The sequence below is a fragment of the Taudactylus pleione genome, unplaced genomic scaffold, assembly GCF_031769625.1.
Source record: "Taudactylus pleione unplaced genomic scaffold, aTauple2 ptg001573l, whole genome shotgun sequence".
Taxonomy (NCBI): domain Eukaryota; kingdom Metazoa; phylum Chordata; class Amphibia; order Anura; family Myobatrachidae; genus Taudactylus; species Taudactylus pleione.
This window is the reverse complement of record NW_028285970.1, coordinates 4,280,716-4,303,609: the sequence shown is the minus strand read 5'-3', so window position 1 is coordinate 4,303,609 and position 22,894 is coordinate 4,280,716. Positions and strand designations below refer to the sequence as shown.

The 22,894-nt window shown below is 43.2% G+C and overlaps 2 pseudogenes; one reads left to right on the top strand and one right to left on the bottom strand.

Annotated features, from left to right (window-relative positions):
* Positions 1 to 598: 598 nt before the first annotated feature.
* LOC148442307 (uncharacterized) lies at positions 599 to 2,354 on the bottom strand (annotated as a pseudogene).
* Position 2,355: 1 nt separating this feature from the next.
* LOC148442306 (uncharacterized) lies at positions 2,356 to 21,754 on the top strand (annotated as a pseudogene).
* The last annotated feature ends 1,140 nt before the right edge of the window (positions 21,755 to 22,894 follow it).

Sequence of the window (22,894 nt, the reverse complement as noted above, 5' to 3'; positions counted from 1 at the left end):
ACCTGCTATGGTGGAAGAAGTTGTGGGGGGAGCAGTCCTCTCTGGTCCTCAGCAGCATTCTTCTGCCACTGGCCAATCCTGGCCAGCGGCACCGCCCCTTCTTCTCTGCATCCAGCCAGCACCTCCTATCTTCCATCTTGACAGCAGCATCTTCTGGCCTCTTCCACGGCTGCTGTAACTCTTGCCGTGGCTTCCCTCTTCTTTTCTTTGGGAGGTCTTCTCTCCTCCCCCTCCACCATCGGAGTAACTTTTCCCACTCAGCAGTGTCCAATACAATATGTGGGCGGGGCTATTACATGGCAAGCCGTGATTGGCTCATCGTGTCTGCTTCCTATTGGCTGCTAGACCACAAGCCGTGTTCAAGATGTCGCGAGAGCCAAACACCCATCGCAGCTTCAAGGCTTCTGGGTGGCGAGCTACAGTAAGCCCGTAACCGGAGCCTAGTACTGCCCACCGCACTCGACGGTTGACCGGCACTGGGAACAGAACAGATACTCTGTCCCAGTGCCGGCTACCCACCGCCTCTGCTTACATGGCGCTGGGAGCAGAAAGAGCATCCTAGCGCCAGACCCCGGTGTGTCCCACAGGGGTTACAGCTCTACTTGCTGTTCTGGTGCTGAGAGCAGACACTTGATCCCAGCACGGCTTTCCATGTTTCCCCCCCTTTTTCCTCTGTAGTACCTATAAAGTCCTCTTCTATCACCCTTGTCCGTAGGTCAGGGTATTCTATGGTCTTGCCAGCGAAGTTGTGTTTGAGGGCCCAGCTGGGACCGACTGTAGCCCACATTCCTGCTTCAATGGCTCTGGGCTACCCATCTTCATTCCTCCTGACTTTAGTCTGCAGATCCTCTGTGGGAGTGGCAACTTGGTAGGGCCACTCACGATGGGCCACCAGGGGGAACTTCCTATTGAGGGTGCCATAGCCACCCACTCTTCTTCCAAGTCTTCTGGGGTGACTTCTCTGTCTTCAGGGTGTGGCACTAACCACCACCCAGCAGTGGATTCCTCCGGGGCATCCTCTTCCTCTCGGGTATCTGCTGACATTTTCCACAAATCCTCGTGGGGCATCTCCAACGGTCCCACATCCTCTTCAGGAACCGGTCCTCCCATGTCATCACAATCATCTCCTTCCCTGTCCATACAGACCATCACTCCTGGCAGGCTGTCACACTCCAGGACCTGCTCCCCCTCTTCACACAGGGTAGTCACCTGCAAGCACAGCTCCAGTAGATCCTGCCATTTACACCCTTGGGCTCTCACTTTGCCACGGTCTTTATCCACCTTCTCTTGATGAGCTGGACTGTCTTCAGTTATGGCTGCTGTCTCCCATGAGTCTGGACTCTTCTCCACAGACTCCTGCACCAGATGGCAATTTCCTTATAGCACGGCATCTTCACCTTCCAGTAATCCTAAATCATCCTCTGCGGGCAAGGATTTTTCTCCACTGGGGCCTTTTCTTTGGGGCATAACAGTGCCACGGCATCTTCCCAGGGACACTCATGGGCCAAGTGTCCCTGCCGCTGAAACTTCCAGTACGGGGGTGCTGCTGCCACCTTCTTCAATGGGCATTCCGTAGCCACCTCCTCTACAAAGGGATCTCTACCCTTAGGCTCCTGCACAGAAGGAATGGGCATCTGCAAACTCAATTCCAGCAGGTTCTTCCACTCCATTACCTTGGTTTCTTCCAGTGATTTCTGATCTCGGCCATCCAAAATCATCCGGTCTTCATCCCACAGACAAACTTGAAGCTCATGTCCCTTCTCCTTATAGAGCGCATACACTGGCTCTTTGGCCACCTTGCGCCAGAGTTCTCGGTGATGCTCCACCTGTTGCAACACAGAAGATATCTCTGCCTTCTTCTGCTCTTCCACCCAGGGGCAATCTGGGAGCTCATGCTCAGGATCTCCACATCCTTCACACCAGAACTCTTCATCCTCATGGTGCCGCTCTTCATCATGTGGACAGCTATTATGCTCATGCCCATAATTTCCACATAGCATACACCAGGGTCCCCTATTCACCAGGTTCTTCTGACTGCATCTTCGTACCGCTTGCTGGACCATCTGTTTGATCTGCAACGGGGACATTTCTTGGTCTTCCATTGCCACAATCTCTTGCCAGGGACAATCACTGGCATAATGTCCCGACCGCTGACACGTCTTGCAAGGGGTCACAGCAGCTTTCTTGCACCCCTTCTCCCAGCACTCTTCCTTGTCACGCTCTATCGACTGCTGCATTATCTTCATGATGTCTTCTCCAGACCCCGTGACCCAGGCACTCTTGTCCTCGCACATCCCGGGATGGTTCTGCTGCATGGCTGTCCATAGGGAGTTCCTCTAGGTGGTGTTCCACATCATGTCCGCCGTCTGTGATCCTGCTGACTACGCAAAATGTAAGAGGGGTGCGGAGTGGTGCCTGCTGCCATGCAGGTGTACTTCAGTATCTTACCTTGCATCGCACACTCTCACCTTCAGGCCGTTTGTTGATTAGACAGTCCTGTAATTCCAGACTGGACATGGACACGACTACCTAGGAGGAAGGAGATGATGTGAGAGCCATCCTTCCTCACGTTGACCAACGCACCCTACTGGATCAAGGACAACTACAAATATATTTGGTTTTTAAGTGAAGATCATCACTGGCATTTTTGGCCTCAGATCCAGAGTTTCACCTACAACTCAGAGTGCAAAGCCCACTGTCCACCCATAAGGAAGATAGACAGAAAGAGCCAAACAGACAGTGAAAGACACTATGCACAGATATTGCTCACCATGTCAACTCTTTTCTTCATCTGCTCACTCACCTACAGGTCCTTGTAAGGAGAAAGTCAAACACCACAACCCTGCAGGGCCTAAACCTGTGTCACACTACTACACATACTGTACTATGATAATATTGCCCTCACCCTACAGTGTGTGTAACAATGTATAACAATAAACTATTAAACTTTTGCCCTGCATGGAACAACAATCACAGATGGTAATCACACAGTACTGTCACTTTAATTGTTTGCTACCTGCTTAACTAGAGCTGGCCAGTTCCACTTCTATATGACTTGGGGAAACACTACATTTTGGTGGGAGCCTGACAGCTCTCCACAGGGTATTTGGAGGGGGAGTGCCATACAGCAACTCACACCTCTCTTGCACATTTACTCAGGGGCTACCTACTTATTAACACAGTGATCTGGGCCTATTGCCCAGGCCCATGCAACAAACTCAGGGCCTGTTTCAGACCTGGTCACAATCGCTCGCAAATGGGTCAATGTTTGCCCACTGGGCATGCGCACGACGGAGCCAGCTCCATCATGTGCATGCGCAAGACCTGGCTAGCGACGGGTGCTCCGTCGCTCCGGGTCTCGCACCAAAGGGGGCGAGCTGTCGATGGTGATTGACAGCTCACCCCGTTGGGTAGGCGTGGCAGGGGGGTGGCTTCACAAACAGAGGCGCTCCCAAGCAAACGCCTGCCGTTTGTTGGCGGCCCCACTGACATCACAAGTGATGTCAGTGGGAGAGCTTCCAGCTCTATTAGAGCCAGAAGCTCTCTGGGGCTTGCGGCCACGAGACCCTACCACAAGGGTCTTGTCGCAAGCCCGATGGTCGCGATGGTCTTGACCATCGCGACCATCAACCTGGCCGCTTACTATAGCTGTGGGTGGTCACCCACAGCTATGCGAGCAGCCAGGAGGCCGCTCCAAAAATAAAAAAAAACACCCTGATTCAGAGCGAGCGCTCTTTCAGAGCGTCCGTCTCTGAATCAGGCCCTCAGTGCCCTGGGCTTAGCGCCCAGAGTCTTACTGGTGGCTCAGGCTTTATGCTTGCCTACTGCAGAGCACAGGAGGGACTTGGGTCTAATGCCCAGAGTCCCTTTCCATATTGTGGTCTCAGTCTTATGTCCTGCCTAATGGAGGGGGGCTCAAGTAGCAGCCTGGGCCTAATGCCTAGGGCCACTTTATACAGGGCTCAGGCATATGGGCCTGCCTAATGGGTTGCTTACTTAGTGACCTGGGCCTAATACCCAGGTCTCTCACACCTATTTGGGGTGGACCAATACCTTTTATTAGGCCTAATTCCTCCTATGTAGCCATTGCCTTGTGCCTGCCTATATGCACACTGACCTATTGCCTGATTTACACCACGGGCCTAGTGCCCAACAACCCTGGTGGTCTAGGGAGGGGTTAATGGTAGGCCTACCTGCTATGGTGGAAGAAGTTGCGGAGGGAGCTTAGTTAGCTCTTTTACTTTCCACCCCCGCAGTTTTCTCCGATCCTCAGCCGCATTCTTCTGCTGCTGGCCTATCCTGGACAGCGGCACCGCCTCTTCTTCTCTGTATCCAACCGGCACATCCTATCTTCCCTCTTTACAACAGCATCTTATGGCCTCTTCCACAGCCACCGGAACTCTGTGGCTTCCCTCTACTTTTCTTTTGGGAGGTCTTCTGCCCCCCGCTTTGCCATTGGACTGAATTCTCCCACTCAGCTGCGTCTAATATAAGACACCACAAGTGGGAGGGGCTATTACGTGGCTCTCCGCGATTGGCTCATCTCGTCTGCCACCTATTGGCTGCTGAACCACAAGCCAGAGCCAAAAACCAGCCGCTGCTTCACGGCTACTGGGCGGCGGGCTGCAGTAAGCCCGCACTGGGAGCCTAGTACTGCCCGCAGTGCATGTCACCTGTGCTTACCCAGCACTGGAAGCAGAAACAGCATCCCAGCACCGGACGCCGATGTGTCCCGCAAGGAGCACATCTCTACTTGCTGCACAAGTGCTGGACACTTGATCCCAGCACGGCTTTCCACAAAAGGAAGGAAAAGTATTATTTGAAAATCACGTCCCTATCTATCAAAGCAGTAAGGATGTGCATGCGCAGAGCATGGAGCTTGTCAGTTGACTTCACAAGCTTTCCCTCCAGCGGATGAATGCTCAGGGGTCTATTTATCAAGCAGTGAAAAGTGTGGAGAAGTAAACCAGTGAAGTTGCCCATAGCAACCAATCAGCTACTACCTATTATTTTATAGACTGTACTTGATAAATGCTACTTGAAAGTTTATTAGGTACTATAGGTAACTTCAGCATTGGTTCACTTCCCCACAGTTCTCATTGCTTGATAAATAGACCTCTTAGATACTTCACTGGATCAGATTTTCTGTCAGTGCATCAGAATGGATGATGCAGTGTCAATTTCAGACACAGACACACTGCATTTTTCACTTATAAATGTCAAAATGGACCCCAGAAAGGGTCATAAAAGGCAGGTGACTATGAGCCTGATTCCGAGATTTACGCAATGCCGATATTTACGCAGATCGAGCGATTGTTAGCCATTGCACATGTGCAAATTCCACACTGTGCATGGAAGGCGACTGTATTATGATTATGCCCACACAGAGGATTCACTCACAAAGTGAGTGACAGGTACAGTAGTCAGCATATGTGGGAGGTAACCGAAGGGTGGTTAGAAAAACACAGGCATACCTGACCATTTAAACTCCATTACATGGGCATGCATAAATTAGCCACTGCAATCTCTTTCGCATGAGAGCTCTCCGCATGCCAGGAGACCTGCAGTGTTTGAGGCAGGTCAGACTTGTCTTACTGTACAAGCTATATGACTTCCCGATATGCGTCGATGTTACGCACGTCATTGCACAGAGAAGGCAGCAGGGTATGCAGTCGGGAAGCCGGCGGACCTAATCCCGACAGTCAGCTTCCCGACTGTCATATCCCTGCAAGGGTCTAAAGACAGACATCGATATGCCGACGCCTGTCATTAGACATATCCCGGGAACCCGACGCCTGGCATCCCAATCGAAGGGACGCTGGGTGCTGAGCGCGGATAGCCGCGGAGGGGGGGGCGGAGGGTTTAGGTTTAGGGTTCCCGGGGAGGACTTAGGGTTAGGCTAGGGGAAGGGGGGTTAGCGTTAGGCACCCCCGGGGGGAGTTAGGGTTAGGCACTCCCCCGGGGGACTTTAGGTGGCGGGGAAGGGGGGGTTAGGTTTAGGCACTTAGAGGGGGATTAGGGTTAGGCACAGGGGGGGAAGGTTAGTGTTAGGCACCCCTAAGGGAAGGTTAGGGTTAGGGGGTAGAAATAGGTTAGTCAATAATTACCTTAGGACTATCGGGATTTCCTCCTCTGGCGGGATGCCGCTGTCGGGATTCCAACCACCTGGCATGGGTCTGGCGGTGAAGCATACCGATTCCGGGAGCAGTGGGCATCCCTATGCTTTGGTAGACATTAGAATATTTTCACTTACTTATGTGGTCTGTAAGAAATTGCAGCTGGGATTGCATTAGCGTAAATTTCGGAATCAGGCCTTATGCTCATTACTCTTTCTCCTCACAGGAAATTATTATTAAGAAAAAAAAAGGAAACAAATCTGTTAAGAAAACTTTCCTAAAATTCTCAGGTAAGAAAGGACTCATAATGAATCTATTTCTAAGGTAAGCACAAGCTGCAGACACATGTTTATTATTATCAATAAATTCAAAGATATTTCCAGTAATAAGAAAATGACACAGATAGATGCATGGTCATTCCCTGACATTGTGCCTGATTTAGAAGTGGATGCAAATGCCATTGCAGCTGCAATCTATCAATGATTAGCAAATTGCAAAAATATGCTAATGCACCACTCACCATCCAGTGCACAGAGACGCCCATTGAAAGCATCTCACATCCACTTTCACACAAAAGCGGAAATATCGTAAACATTGAACAGGATCAGGTGGCCATCAGCCTTCTGAGTTAATCTAAGATGCTGCAGACACAACAGGTCTACAGACATACCGAGGGGTCTCCTGCTGCGAGCAAGGACACAGTGGCTAATTTATGGACGCCCAGAAAATAGTGTTTAAATGGCTCGACACTCCTGCATTTTCTATCCATCCCATGTTACCTCCCCCAAATGTAGACTACATGTCACTCACTACCTGTCACTCACAGTGTTAGCGTAATTGCAATTCAATTGCTGTGTATACGGATTACACACATGCGCAATGGCATTGTATCCACATCTGAATCATCTGGTCCATTGTCCATTGCAGGGTAGTAACTGTTGTCCAGAGCAAAAGTAACAGTGTTGCTCGTAGCTAGTGTCATATGAAAAAACCCATCCAAAGAATAAGGGTTCTCAACCAGCGGCAATTCCTACCTTTTCCTGGAAGGGGGGCTGCCTGCCGGCTTTGTCCTCTTCTCTCTTTGGCTCCTGCCAGGTGCATGGCGCAATACACCTGGAAGATCCCGCGATCTGCGTATGCACAGAAGCATGGGCTCCTAGGGTCAGCACAGGCTACACCCTTAGAACCCAGATAGCGCTCTTGGCAAGGCAAGAGAAAGATTCTCTCAGCTAATCATAGCATGGACTGGCAGTCCCAGGGGGAGAAAACACTTCCCTTGGGACTACCTGTCTGGCTGTGATTAGCAGATAGTTCTAATAGCAAGCCGGTGCCCGGGAAGACTCACTGTCTCACTGCGGGTGGCTGTGGCGGATTATACTGGAGGTAAAATCCGTCACTGTTCTCAACATACAGTATAGCCATATCAGATCCTTCTAATTCATAAAGTCCTTCCTCCTTTACTTCTAACTCTCAAAAGGGGAGATGTATCATGCCATGGAGAGAGATAAATTGAAGAAGTAGTCCAAAGCAACCAATCAATTTATAATTGTAATTTCAAAAACTGTGCTAGATTAATGACAGTTAAAAGCTGATAAGTTGCTTCGGGAAACTTCACCAATTTATCTCTCTCCAAGGCTAGGTACATCTTCCTTCTAGCGTAGAGTAGATAGGGAATCTGAAAAAGTTATCAAGTTGGCAGCTTCTTTAATCAGAGGATAATATTGATCAGAAGTCACATGGGACTTCCTGACCTACCTACTCATTAACCCAGCTTAGAATTGGCAGATTCCATAGAAAAGACTCTAAGGAAAATGTATTTTACAATTTCTGATGCAGCAGAACCACTTTAGTACATTTTATATAAAGGAGAGAATGAAGGTGAATGAGCCTGTTCTCTGGTAATGATAGTAGCTTCTAGATATATGCCCTCTTAAAGGCAGAAACACTTTGATTGTTTGACAAACATTCAACTTTGTCACAAAAATGTGAAGGTCTAGATGTCTTAACAGAGCAGGCATTCAAGTCAAGCACCCAGATCACTAGATTTTCCCAATTTCTCTGATCTTAAAGAAATAACTCAGGAATGTTCAGATAGCCCTTACTTCAAGGTTGCCCATACTTCTATGGCCAGAAGTTTGAACCATACTTATTTAGGCTATTCCAGAACTCACAGAGGAGAGTTTGCAGCTAGAATTTGTGACTCTAGAGGAACAGCTCCCTTGAACTGTTCAACCTCTACCAGAGGATGCAATACCAGTAAGTATACATTCTTTATTGTCACATTCCCTAAACAGATGGAGACAGATTACCATAAACAAGTTGTTGTGAAAAAAACTATTTGGTTTGCCTACAGTTTGCAATTAGTGCAGTTTCCTTATGTAAGAGGCACTCATCTTCTAAAACACTAGAACTAGCACTATGCCAAGGCAAAATAGAGCTGGAAAATCCTTATCTAAATGGTTGGATAAGCCATACAATCCTTATCATGAACTCAGATGTGTCATTCAGAAAAGTATAAAATGTTAAGGCTTCAAACTGCTTTTTGAAACCCAAAAAATTCCGTATATAATGTCTACAAGGTAAACCTGTTCTCCTAGATCAAAATAGTTTTTTGCTTAAAAATAGACTTATGGGATGCTTTTCATTCCATTATATTTTCTCCAAACCACAGAAGGTTTTAAGATTTTACTGGAAGTATCAACTGTACGAATGGTCAGTCATGTATTTGGTCGATCCTACACCCCGTATACCATTGCCAGGGTGATGAAGTCAATCACATCACACCTTCACCAAATTTGCAAACCTATACATGGGTGTCTTTGAGGACATGCATGTGCATGTGTGGGGGAGCGAGCTGGGCTACAGACTGGTGCTTATGGTCTTACATTGATAATCTGTTTTTCATTTGGGATGGGGATGGACACTCTGCTACACAATTTATCACACACCTTAATTCAAACACATTTAATTTCTCCTTCACTAGTTCTTTTGATAGGACCACTATTTCCTTCCTTGATATCACCTTAATGGTTCAGGATGACAGGATAGTTACTCATAAAGAAGTTGACACAACTTTTTACACTATGAGAGTTCACATTGTAAACCTTGGATTCACTGTGGGGTAGATGTATGAAGCAGTGAAAAGCGTGGAGAAGTGTGCCAGTGGAAAAGTTACCCATGGCAACCAATCAGCTCCTACGTATTATTTTATAGAACATACTTGATAAATGCAACCTCAAAGCTGATTCTCGGGCACAGGTACTGTTGGAAGTTTTCAAGAGGATAAAATATCCTGATTCTCTGCGTTCTGACACTCTAGATAGAACTAGATCATTAAAGAGATGATCTCTTTATTCCTAAAGATGGAACCAAAGAGGCTTCTAACACCATTATTGAATGCCCCAGATTAGTTTCTAAAATTAATAGTTGTTCAAATAAGATCAAAAATATTATCAAGCGTAATTTTCCTATTTTATTAACTGATACTGATCTCAAAAAAGTAATTTCTTCAGCTCCTTGTGAAATTTTTAAAAAGTTTAACAATTTAAAAAATCATCTAGCACTGAGTTTTAAAAAAAATAAAAAGGGACTGGACAGCTCTGAGTATATTTTGGAGTCCACCAGTTGGCTCTCTGCCAAACCAAACAGATGTTTCAAATGCGGATGTACCGCTTGCATCACCTGTACTTGTATAATCGATAATAGTCCACTTTCTCTCAAGCTATCATAGGATTTTCCTACCCTATTAAAAAGTTTATCAATTGCAACTCCTCTTATGTAATATATTTACTTAAATGTACACATAAAAACCAAAACATTGGCAGGACTACACCCCCTTTACAATGCAAATTCCTAGAACATAGGAGAAATATAATAAAATGGAGTGCTCTACATTCTATTCCTGTATATTTTTCTTCAGTACATCACAATGTACCTAAAGAGATTGAAATAACAGGCATAGGGGTCTATTCATCATCAGGTGAAAATTAAAATTTTTATCTATTGTAGAAATTAATCATCAGAACCATGTTTCCTCAAGTCTGGCTCTCCATTAATCGCAGTTCGTTTTCTTTCTATGACAAGCAAGATTAGGGATCTAATTGTAATTGTTTCTGCATTAATCTCCATAGGGTGTATGCATTAGCCTTTTTCTTATAAATGTACTGATGATATTTTCTAGTTTTTGCCCCCTCCCCCTCATTCTGTGTTTCTTTTCCTTTTTGATTTGAAGTTAATCTAAATATAGTACTTTATGAACACTATACTGTAACTTGGATTATTGTATTTAACATGTACAGCTGTTCTCTTTAATAAAAATGTATTCAGTAAAAAAAAAATAATTAAGGATCAGGGTTATTCATCATTCATGTAACGCAGGAAATATCACTGATATCTCCTGGTTACAATTGTCCCCTGATAATTTCCACAGTCTTCATACTATAGTATGGGAATGTGGAAATTATGTAATTCGTCAAGTTCCATAAAAGCATTTTTTTTGGAACTTGACATTGATACTGTACGCCATCCTGAGATGGCGTACAGCACCCGATACAGCATAGAGATCTGAAAAGATACCTCCCTGCTATGTCCTCTTACCTTAATAAAGCTCCCTCCTGGTTCCACAAGCTCTACTCCTGTGAGCCGGGAGCAAAGGAGAGGGCATAACAAGGGTGAAGGGGGCATGCGGTGGCACTGCATGATCTGAGTCACAGACTCCCACAGTGGCTGCAGCTCTCTGGGGGTGGGGGGGTCCACCTCCACTTACCTCTGCCACTTGTCCTGTGGAACAGGATATTCTGATTTGCCTGGGAAGTCTGCTCAGCATGCAGGCTGCAATACCAACAATGTGAGCATTAGACTGTGCTATTCCTTCCAGGCTGATTATTCACCTGAGAATTCTTCTGTCTGTGATGTCTACCGATTCCTGACTAGAACAGTGTTTGAAGTCCTAATAGTAGTGCTGGTCTTAAACTGCAGAGATTGAAGATGCATTTGCTCTCAGTGTCTGCTGTTCTCTCTACATTTCCACACAGGGGCATCTTAAGAAAGGAGTGGGCCCGTGTGCATCCCCTGTCATGGGCCCCCTCTTCTCACTTCGGCGACCGGCAGCTGACTGATGCGGCTGGCTGGCCACTGCAGAATCAATAGACTCTGTGCACTAGAGTGTGCCCGTAGTCTAAAACACATGTGCAGGTCACCGTGGCAATTGCGCCGCACCATTTTCCCAGCGATTTCCTCACAGCGCATGCGCAAAACGTCAGAAAAATGGCAGCGGCGGCCATTTTCCCGCATTTGAGTAGCGCTGGGAGAGGCAACACGGGACCTCAGGGAGGTAAGTTTTACAAAATATGACTGCAGGGTGTGCAGTGCGGGCCCCCCCTGGACTCGGGGGACCATGTGCACCGCACACAATGCACCCATTATAGATATGCCCCTTCTTCCACAGCACACAGGCTGCACACTAGAGTTCCCTCAAAAACTCAGTATGGGTGCAGCCATGTTGGACTCAGTCATCTGACTTTCCTCCATCACTCAGAGTGCTGCTCCCAGACCAGCTGATTGCAGCATCCAGTCCCTGAATGCTTAAGTTCCAATTCCTGACTGGCCAAAATAGCCAGTACAACATCGCTTCTGCTGAAGTCATAGCTCTGTCCTGAGTTCCCTGGTACTCTGTATCTGTACGGTCCCAGTCGGTCCAAATCCAGTTTCAGTTTGGTGAATGCAAGTCTCCATCTACCTCATTGTTCCAGTCTGGTCTAACTAAGAGACTAGCTTCTAGTTACCATCGGTTTCAGTACCTGGAACCTGGTACCATAGATTCCAGTCCAATACCTGTTACCATTGGTTCCAGCCTGATACCTGTGATCATCGATCCCAATCCAATTCTACATCATCCGTTTTACATCATTGGCCCCTGTCCGATTCTACATCATCGATTATACACGCTTCTCCAGCCTCCCATGCCTGCCCAAGCCAATTCCAACCCTCAGGGGTGACACAGAGACTCTGACAAAAGGTCAGTCGTAATAATGTTAAGCCAGAAGAGGCATTTTAGAAATAAGGATGTTAATATTTGTGTATAAAAGAGCAATATCCTTTGAAACAATAAAAAATGTGTTAAGTATGGAAGCAAAAGGGCTTCTAGTTAGAAAAACTGATTTTCAGAGTATTCGCAAAAGTCATTGGGTTTACACTGGCAGGCTTCTAAATGACCTCTCTTTTTTCAATGACCTTCCTTTCACACGTCAATTAAATAATGAGGGCTAAAGCAATTATAATGCTTCTACATTTTTGGAAGGCATATAAATTTCACATTTTTCATAGCTTAATTTTGCTAAAATTGCAATAGGATACCATTACTGTTTAATCTAAAAAGTACATTAAGTGCATAAAAATTTCAATAATTCTTAATTTTCTTAAGCCAATTTAATTAAACTGTTAAATGTCATACTTAAAAAAGCTATTGCTTTTACAGTTACTTATACACTACATTAAGCATTTATCTTTGACATATATAAACAAGTATATTGAACAAATCTTTTTCAATAATATAATAGCATATTCCATATTAAATCACATTAATATATGTTACTATTCAGAGCTGTAAAGATGAGTGAATGCTCTACAATGACTTTGCCCCAAATCAAAATCTTGTTGGGGAGGGGTGGGGATTGGGTTATGTTCCCTTCAGAGGTTTCTGCTCTTTCTGCTTTCATTCCCCAAAATAATCTGGTTTGCAAATACTATTATTTGAATATAATATAGTAGTCACAAAGAGATTGACGAGTAGCATAAATGTCGACTATAAGGAAGTGTGCTTTTTTCTAGTTTGATCCAGAGGTATGTCATTCCTGGGAATTTGCATTTAAAAACTTTTGTGACTTTTAAAAAACGGATTTCCAGAAGCCTATTTGTTTTTATACTCATTTTTTCCTCTCTGTGATCATTGTATGGAACATCCTTTTTATTGTATTTTCATTGTATTTTTTTATATCTTTTATTATATTTCTGTTGAACTCATTGTCATTGGGGTACCAATTTTTTATGGACTGTATATGAATAAATGTTTTTGATCGGCAACATTTGGAATACTATACCTTTCTTTTTGGGATATATACTGTACCACAAGTGGATCCAAATTTGGTGGAATCTACCTAAAGAAACCTTGATGTGCAAGCATACAGTATGATATTGTGTGAGTGGGGTACGCCATTATAAAATAAACCTTTTTCCACCTTTTTCATCCACTTTCTAGTGAGTTAATGGTACGCAGTACCTTTCACTGTTTGATATACACTGGTGAAAGTATTTCCTACGTAAAGATACCTTTATGGGAGTCTACACTGTGTTTTCCTTGTGAGTTGGGGTATGCTCTATACCCTCTTTAGATATCTATATGTGTGAATCTTTGTCCTCCTCAGCATATTGTTGAATGTGTTGCACACTAGTAACACTTTCTATGTTCTTCCTTTTTTATGTATAAACCTCACGGAGGGAAAGATTTGAGATTCAGAAGGAAGAAATTAACAAAGAAAGAAGCATATGTTGTAATCCCCAGGGGATGTTTTATGATTTGACATCATAAGTATACACCTGTTTTAGCACCTATTTGTGTATCTCTTTGGTTCATTTATTTTCTCATATGTTTAAAAACTGGACCTAGAATCCTTTACACACAGTCTATATCCCTATGATACTAACAGAGCTTCTGTAACCATCAACCCCTGGTCTTTATTGTAATCAGTGGCCAAAGTCCACTTATCAAAACCAGAACTGTCCTTTCCTGTTATTCTCCTCCTGCTGAAATCTCCATTTAGTTATGTTCCCACAGACAGAGGTGCCACTGTAAATCTCCATATGTGGCAATGGAGTTTGCCATCTGGCTTCCGGTGAATGGAACACACAGAACCGAAATTCTCAGGTGGAACACGATGCACTGGAAATGGTTATCTGATGGAATGCAAACCAAGCTAGTGGTCATCAGGTGGAATACAATCATCAGGAGGCCCATAATCCTACTGAATCTGTGCTCATCATTCAAATAAAATGCATAAAAAAGGATAAAACATAAAACATCACCACTACAAATAATAGTATAAACAATAATACATATAGAAATTCATACTAAGGCACATGTAGTTTCACCCCAAATCCAGTCAACCTCAAATTCTACATTCAGTCTCCTAGGGGACAATGTTTTTAATGTATAAATATTTTTCATTTCGGCTTTTGTCAATCTCACATCTCTACCGTTGTCTCTCCAATTGGGATGTACTACTTGTATATGACAATTGAGTAATATCACATTAATGCTTTTGTTAAATATGAAATTAGGCATTATGGGACACCATGCCCTTCTTAGTGTTTTGTGCATACTCAGCTAGTCATTCTTTCTGCATATGGGATGTTTTCCCAATGTACTAGGATCCACATGAACATTCCAATAAATATAAACAATATTTTCTGTGACAAGTTATGAAATCTTTTATTTCTTAAGATTGATTAGTTTGTGTGGATTTGTAATGTGTGGTTTTATTCACATTACTCTTACATAACCGGCACATTGTGCACGTACCACATCTAAAAAAACCTTTGGACTTATTAAGACTAGTGGTTTTAGGAATAGAAAAGGTATTGCTAACAACCTTATCCTTGATATTTCTTTCTTTTTGATAAACAAATAAAGGTTGTTTCCCTATATATTCAGTGAAAGCTGGATCCCTAGTCAAGATTCCCCAATGTTTCCTAATAATGTTCTCCATCAGTTTGTGCTGGCTTTGATATCTGGTGATGAATGGCATCTTAAAATCAACTTTTCCTTTTTAGCAGAAATTCCTCTGCCTTCCAGGGAACTCCTCCTATCCATTTTATTAGCTTTCTCCATAGCTATATCCACCATCCCATTATCATACCCTTTGGAGATAAATTGCTGTTTCAAAACTGATGCTCAGGACTCTTACAGCTCCATGTGCAATTTCTTCTAATTCTCTGAAACTGGCTGAAGGAAATACTTCTCCAGTTTTGGTGATGATTACTGTTGGAGTTGATGAAGGAATTGCAGTCAGTGGGTTTATTAAAATTCCTAATTTTTATTGATCCTTGATAAATATATACAATGAGGTCTAAAAATGAATCTCTACCTCATTGATATGGAATGTAAGATAGATATTTCATGAATTAGTATTCAAATAATCATAAAACTCCTTCAATGATTGCCTATCACCTTGCCAAATAAAAAAATTATCATCTATGTACCACATCCAGGACACCAGGCTGGTACCAAACTCATGCCCACTCCAGATGGAGTGTTCCTCCCAAGAGGCCATAAATTGTTTGGCATAGTTTGGGGCCAGTCTGGTGTCCATTGTGGTACCAGATAACTGTATATAAAACTAATCATAAAACCAAAGAAAATTATACTGTAAAATCAAAGACATACCTTCCAAAATGAATTTCTTATAGACATCTGAGAACTCTTGTTTATCCAAGAAAAACTTAGTGGCATTCAAACCCAATTCATCATTAATAATTGTATATAATGATGTAACATCAGAGGTAATAAGAAAACAATTTGACCCCCATCTTACCGCAGCTAATCTATTAATTGTAGAAATGGTATCCTTAAAATACAAAGGAGTTTTCTTAAGCATTGGCTGTAGGGCATAATCTATAATCTTTTTTCATGTGTGAAGGTGTGAAAGGAGTCAATAATCGGATTAAAGATACCTTATATACAGTGCTTGTAAACTACTCCATTTGTGTATAATAGAGTTTATAGGATTGGTGTTCCTAATAGTTGTACTTAGCAGCAGTCTAGGGTGCAAGTTACTACCTATTTTATATATCATGTCCCATAAATACTCGATTTGGCTCATGTTGATTGGGTTCATGTCAGGTGAACGTGGTGGCCACATCATTCATTGGGACTCTCCAGGATGCTCATCAAACTAATTCTGGACAACTTGGGTCTGAAGACATGGTACATTATCCTGCTAGAATATTTAAGAATTGTTGGGGTACATGAAGTCCATGATGGCCTGCTAATGGTCAACAAGCAATGCAACATAGCAGTTACCAGTCAATAACCTTGTTCAGGCAGACCAGCGGACCCAACCTTTGCCAAGTGACAACACCCTGTACCATAATGGAACCACCAACAGCTTGCATGGTGCCTTGTTGACAACTGGGGTCCATGGCCTCATTGTGTTTGCGCAACAACTGAACCTTATCATCATCCCAAAACAACTTGAACTATGAATCATTTGGCCATGCCACATGTTGCCAGTCCTCCATGGTTCAATTAGTGATGTCACGAACCTATGTGAGGCATTGTGTCCAGTGTCATAGTGTTAAAAGATGCACTCTGGTGGGTCTTTTGCTCCCATATCCCATGGAAGCTAAAGAACACTGCACTTACCTGCTGCATTGAATATGGATGCGATTTGAGCCAGTGGCGCTTGTCTGTCGAACAATTCTGGCCAGACACCACTGATTGCAATCATCCATGGACGGCCTCTGTGCTGTCCACGATGGGTGGTATTGCTTCCTTGAGGTATTCCCAGTACTCATGTGACACTGTAGATCAAGGAATGTTTAATGTCCACACAACTTTGAAAATGGAATGTCATATCCATTGGGCACCCATTATCATGTCCCATTCGACCTCTGATAATTCACGTTGTCTAGCCAGTGTTCAGACTGACTCACAGCTGATGCAGGTCAGGACATCTCACAGTATGGTGACACCACCTACTATTACCTTTACATTAAAGATGTGCAGACTTGGATTAGTTCAGATTTTCCAGCCAAATTCGGATTTTTTTGGCCAAAAATCGGGTCTTAGAAAGAGGCAAAATGTCATCTTTCATGGACAAACATCATCTTCCTGGACAAAAGTATATGAAAGATTATGCTTGTCCATGAAAGATGATGTTTCGCCTCTTTCTGAGATTAGCTTTTTGTCGAGAAAATTAGAATTTGGCAGCAAAATCCAAACTAATCCGAGCCTGCACATCTCTACTTTACATACTGCTTTCCCATGACTTTTGTCTCTTCAGTGTACAGTAATACAAACATGGGACCAAGGAGGACATTATATAAAGTTGGCCATTAGATATGACCATAACATAGGCAGTAAATCATAATATAGTAGAAATAAATTCATAAAACAGGACAATTAAATAGGACCAGGTAGAACTATAGACAGACAAATAATATCAGACCAGACTGCAAAAATCAATGAAACCATGGGCAAAAGATCAATGAAACCATGACATATTAGTTAGTAATCTCAAAAGAATTCAGAGACAAACATTCACTGTGCCTTAAATGTACATTCTCTGTACCTTAAATGGACACATATCAGTTCAAAGAAAACATTTTATAATCCATATTGTGGCCATGAGGGGTCTTGTTCCCCAATCTATCGATCAGTCTCAATTGTAAACATAGTAGTATCTTCCCACTGTTACCAACTGTTCTTAGTGGGATAAAATTGTTGATGGTCATATATTTAAAATATGAGATATGGGGCCAAATGTAAAAGAGTGTGAATTTGCGCTAAACTCGCATTTTTTACTCACTCGCAAATGTAATAGGGTGTGACTATAGTAAAACTCAAATTTTTGGGGCTTTACTATAACTCGCAAAACAGCATTTCGCATCCAGATGTTTTCCCATTCTCAAGATAACTTGGGCAATGTAATAAAGTGTGAAAGCTTCGCTCGCACATATTACCAACTGTGAAATCGCAAAAACAATAGACCGGCTTCAGGATAGCGAGTATGAGATATGTGCATGTTACTTTGCATACATATAAAAAAACATTTTTAAAAATTACATGCACCCCCCTTCCCCTCACAAGCATAACCACCCCGGGCTCTTTAGAGCCTGTGCTGGTTTTTAAAATACAGGAGTCAAAATGCATAGGGATCCCTTGTATTTTAATTAACAGCACAGGGCTTTACTGAGCTGGTCCTGGTTGTGGAAATACAGGGGACAAAATGAGTACGGGTCCCCTGTAATTTCCATAACCAGTGGGTGTATAATGCCACAGCCAGGGGAACCCTTTCACCGGGTCCCCTGGCCAAATCATTGTAAACACATACCCATCCTCCTGTCCATACTGGATTTTTTACAGGTATTCGTGGAATTCTACAAAAGGACGTGATTGGCTACAGGGATACTAGGTGAGTATGTATGATAGTGAGTGTGAGTGTGTATGTGACTGTGGATGTATGTTTAAATAAAATTGTACTGTCACAGTATGTGAGTCTTGTAGTTTTTTTTATTTCTTTTACAGTAGAACTACAGGTACCAGCGGGTCCGTAATGCCTCGCATGTTGGTACTTGTGGTTCTCCAAGTACCAGCATGCGGGGAAGGCTTGCTGGGACATGTAGTTCTAGTGCAAAAGACTATATTTTTACTTCTATTTTTACACCACATTTTACACTATTAACCCGACACCCAGCATCCAGGGTTGTAGGGGATAGCCCTGGGCTACCAGCCCAGGCCTGGGGTGCCCTGGAGAAGGGACCACTTTATTGGGGGGGTCCCCACCTCCACAGGGATCCCTGGCCTGGGCTGACTAGTGGTCAGGTGTAATGCTTTGGCAGGGGACTCGGTGAAAAAGTTCCCCTGGCTGTGGCATTATACCCCTGCCCGATGCTGGTTATGGAAAATACAGGGAACCCCTACTCGTTTTGCCCCTGTATTTCCACAACCAGGACTGGCTTAGAAAAGCCCTGTGCTGGTACTTAAAATAAAGGGGACCCCTACACATTTTGTCTCCTGTATTTTTAGAACCAGGACAGGCTTTACATAGCCTAGTGTTGGTTCTTAAAATACAGGGGATCTCTACGCATTTTGGGCATGATTCAGACTTGGGAATAGAGATATCTCTCTCAACTGTGAACCTGAACAAACCATGTTGTACTGCAAGGGGTGTAAATACATAAATTTTTACATGTGGGGTAAATACTGGCTGCTTTTGCATGTAGTCCACAAATACTGCACAGCTTTATTATTACTCTACAATTTAGATGTCAGTTTGGAAACAACAAATCTAAATATCTCTGCACATGTTACATCTGCCCCACCTGCAGTGCAGCATGGTTTCACCAAGATGATCAGTTGAGAGAAATATCTCACTCTATTCCCAAGTCTGAATCGGGCCCTTTGTCCCCTGTATTTTAAAAACCAGCAGAAGCTCTACAGAGCCCTGGCTGGTTATGCTTCTATATAATAAAATCAAGTGCTGATAAGAGAAACATACATATGAGGGAGAAAAGAGAGAAGGAGTAAGAAGGGGAGAAAAAGATTAAGGTGAGTGCTAAAGAAAGAGAGAGGAAAAAAGAGAGAGATAGAAAGAGAGAGAGAATAAAAAATCCAGGCAATGTCAGGGACAGCATTTAGTCTCTCATATAAGGGCCTATTTATCAATTAATATTTGCAGGATATCCCCCGAAAAAAAAGAATTTCCAAAGCAAATATTAGGGATCCCCTGGATTTACCATGGAGGGACCCTCCATTTCCGACTGCAGAGCCTTTAGTAGCCTATGGGCTACTGTATTGGGGATTTGTTTGGAGAGGGATCCCCTGAATCCTCCCCTGAATCTTTCTCCAAAGGCTGCACATGCACAGTGTGTTCCGAGGACCTGAACCATGAAGCAGAGGGATACGATGGGCTCTTATTTCCTGGCAAGAGCTTAAGTGTAAATTCACATGAAAATATAAAATTTCACAGTGCAAATTTGTGCTAAAAATATTTAGCATGGGGGCGTGGCCTGAGCCATTAGAGGAAGATGTGCTATATAGTCAGGTTCACTAAATATGAATTTGAACTGTCGTTGGATTTTTGTGGAGGAAATCTATACATTTCTGTAAACGTTATTGTATAAGCAATCAGAAAAATAATGTTTCCATTTGCCTTGATACATACATGGCCGCCATCTTGAAATTTACAAAATAGCTGCTGGAAACAATGTTTTCGTCTATAACTCGTATTCTAACTAACATAGAAATTTGATTTTCACAGCTGAACTACCATTTTCAGGGCCAAAGAATCAAATGCTCCTAGTTGCAGATGTTGCAAATGTGTTGAGACAATTGTTACAGCAGTTCTTGTATTATATTGTAGTTTACATATTGTGGTATACAGCAGTTGTTGGATTATATTATATTGTAATGTTTTTTTTGCTCTGTCTTCTATGTTGTAGGCTTTAAACATGAGTGACAATCCACAAGCTGCTGAAGGGGCTACATGTCCAGCTCCGGAGTTTATCAACTGGAAGCAGTGTATACTCTGTCAGTCTGGTGCTGACAATGAACAGTTGGTGCTACAGTACATCCACGGATAGACGCCTACCAGCGTGCGCTGGACGTAGTAGTAGAGAGGGCCAGTGTGCATGATGACAACTACGTTGAAGTTCACCGATGACTGCAAAGCTGTACAGTAAACACACTCTGTGCACATCAAGCAGTCTATCATCATTGTTGCTTTGCAAATGCAATCAACAAGGACCAAATCCAACGTGCCCATGACCGTAATGCACATGCATTAGCTACTGGCCTCCACACTGCCAAGAAACGAGGACAGAAAATAGGAAAAACTGAAATGGATGAAGCAGGCCCAGCAACATCCGGCTATTCAACACCATTCACTAGGTCACAGACAAGTCCACTGAACTAGGAACAATGTTTCTTCTGTCAGAAAGATGATGATGAGCATCTGTATAAGGTAAGGGCAATCAACACTGGCAACTCTCTTAAACAAGCTGTTGAAAGAGGCAATAATGAAACAAGACTGACCTCATGCATTGCACCAGGTGATGCACATTCAATTGATGTTCACTATCACAAAACCTGCAGGACAAAGTATGTTTTTTATGGACAGCGTCATGCCAGCACCAGTGGAAGCAGAACAGGCAGCTAAGTACCTTTGTTACAGCATGCAAGTCTGCTCGAGCTGATCAACCTCATTGATGTCCAAACACAGAACCAAGTATACCTACCTATGGAAGATATCAAAACCACATATATCAATATGCTTGGCATAGAAGGTTTAGAAAATCACGTACCTTCATTCAATACAAAGTAGCTAAAAGAAAACATCCTCAATGCCTTGCCACACCTGAAGTCATGTCTGCCAAAAAATCAAAGGAAGTCAGCTATTCTCTATTATTGGGGGTGTAATAACGTTTATTTCACCTATATATCAAAATGCTAATTGGTAGAGTGCACCATTTGTGCACCCTATAAGACCCAACCTACAATTATCTTTTGCCCAGAGGCATTCGAGAAAAGCATGGTTCATTCTGCAATGGACAGTCATGATAATGAAGAGGACAACATGGACACTATCTACAGAGCAGCACGCGTGATAAGGAAAAGCATTGCAAACTTTACCAAAGCAGCCGAGGATGCAAGCACCATACAGGTCACCAGTGACATCCATGACCTTCCAGTTGAACTGTATACCATGATCCGCTGGATCATGATAGGACCTGCTGAGAGCCTACAATCTCAAAGGAGGACAGCAGCTGTTGAAAGAGCAGCACTCATAGTGAGTCAGAACATCATGTATGGATTCAAATCGAACTGACAGGACAACTACATTCCACTACATTGCACTGCTTAAGCAAAGGTTATAATGATACTATGTAAGAGAGCTCAAGATAAACAAAGTAGCAAAATTACTAGTATCAGTCCAGAAACATAGATCTAAGAGGTCAGCCTTTTCTTAATGATCCATAAGTGCTAAACACATTTAAAAGACACAGTAATGTTCGTGTTATTATACTCTATTAAGTCTCTGGACTCTTGTTTGCTTGAATTAAATGCTGAGATAGTATACTCACAGATGTAGGATATAAATATCCAATATCCCCCTTTGATTACTGTCCTTAGGTACTGAAATATAGAATGTGTGAGCCGACGGCAAGCGGGAGCAGTTCCAAATGATTTGCGCTGCTGAAATAGTATCGCTGGGAAAGTGGAAACTCACACCCAATTGTTTGGGCGGATAGCGTGATGCTCCAATGGTTGTCTGAGTCAACCGCAGACAGTACTGACGATACTGGATCAGAACGTCTATATACCCATGCCTATACCTTCTAATATCCTACCTATAAACCTCTAAGGATGACGCTAATTTGCGTATGCAGTCATACAGTAAATAAAGACTTAAGGCCTGGAATCTGTGGTTCCAAAGCACAAGTATTATTCAGGTAAAAGTACAGTCAGTTACACGCTATTGATCCAGACACAATTCGGCGCAAAGGAATTATACAGACCCAAGTACAGTATACATACGCAGCGCATTCTGGTCCAGATGTTAGGCATCAACAAGAAACCCCTCATCAGCATTCAGCAAGAAGACTAAAAACCCAGTGTTGGAGCACACATATTTATACCCCCCCAGAATAGACAGGACAATAGAGAAGTTTCTTGCTTATGCCGTTGGTTCCCAGGGGGGAGCGTTTAACAGGCTGGATCAAATAGACTCATCCCAGCCTCTAACAACTGGGGGTCTCTGCCCTCCCGCCCCCATGCAACATCCTAACAGTTGTTCATAATATACATTTTGTTGCTTGAAGTCTCTGCGGTCCACAAGTTGAGAATGCATGATGCGATCTCCACACCGATAATACCGGAATTCTGTTGAAAGAGTACGCATCAATATGAAACCAAACACGGCTTTCTTAGCATGTATAAAACATTAGTTATCAAATATCTTTATTTCACAGTATTTATACTAACTGAACGCTAGTTAACTTGG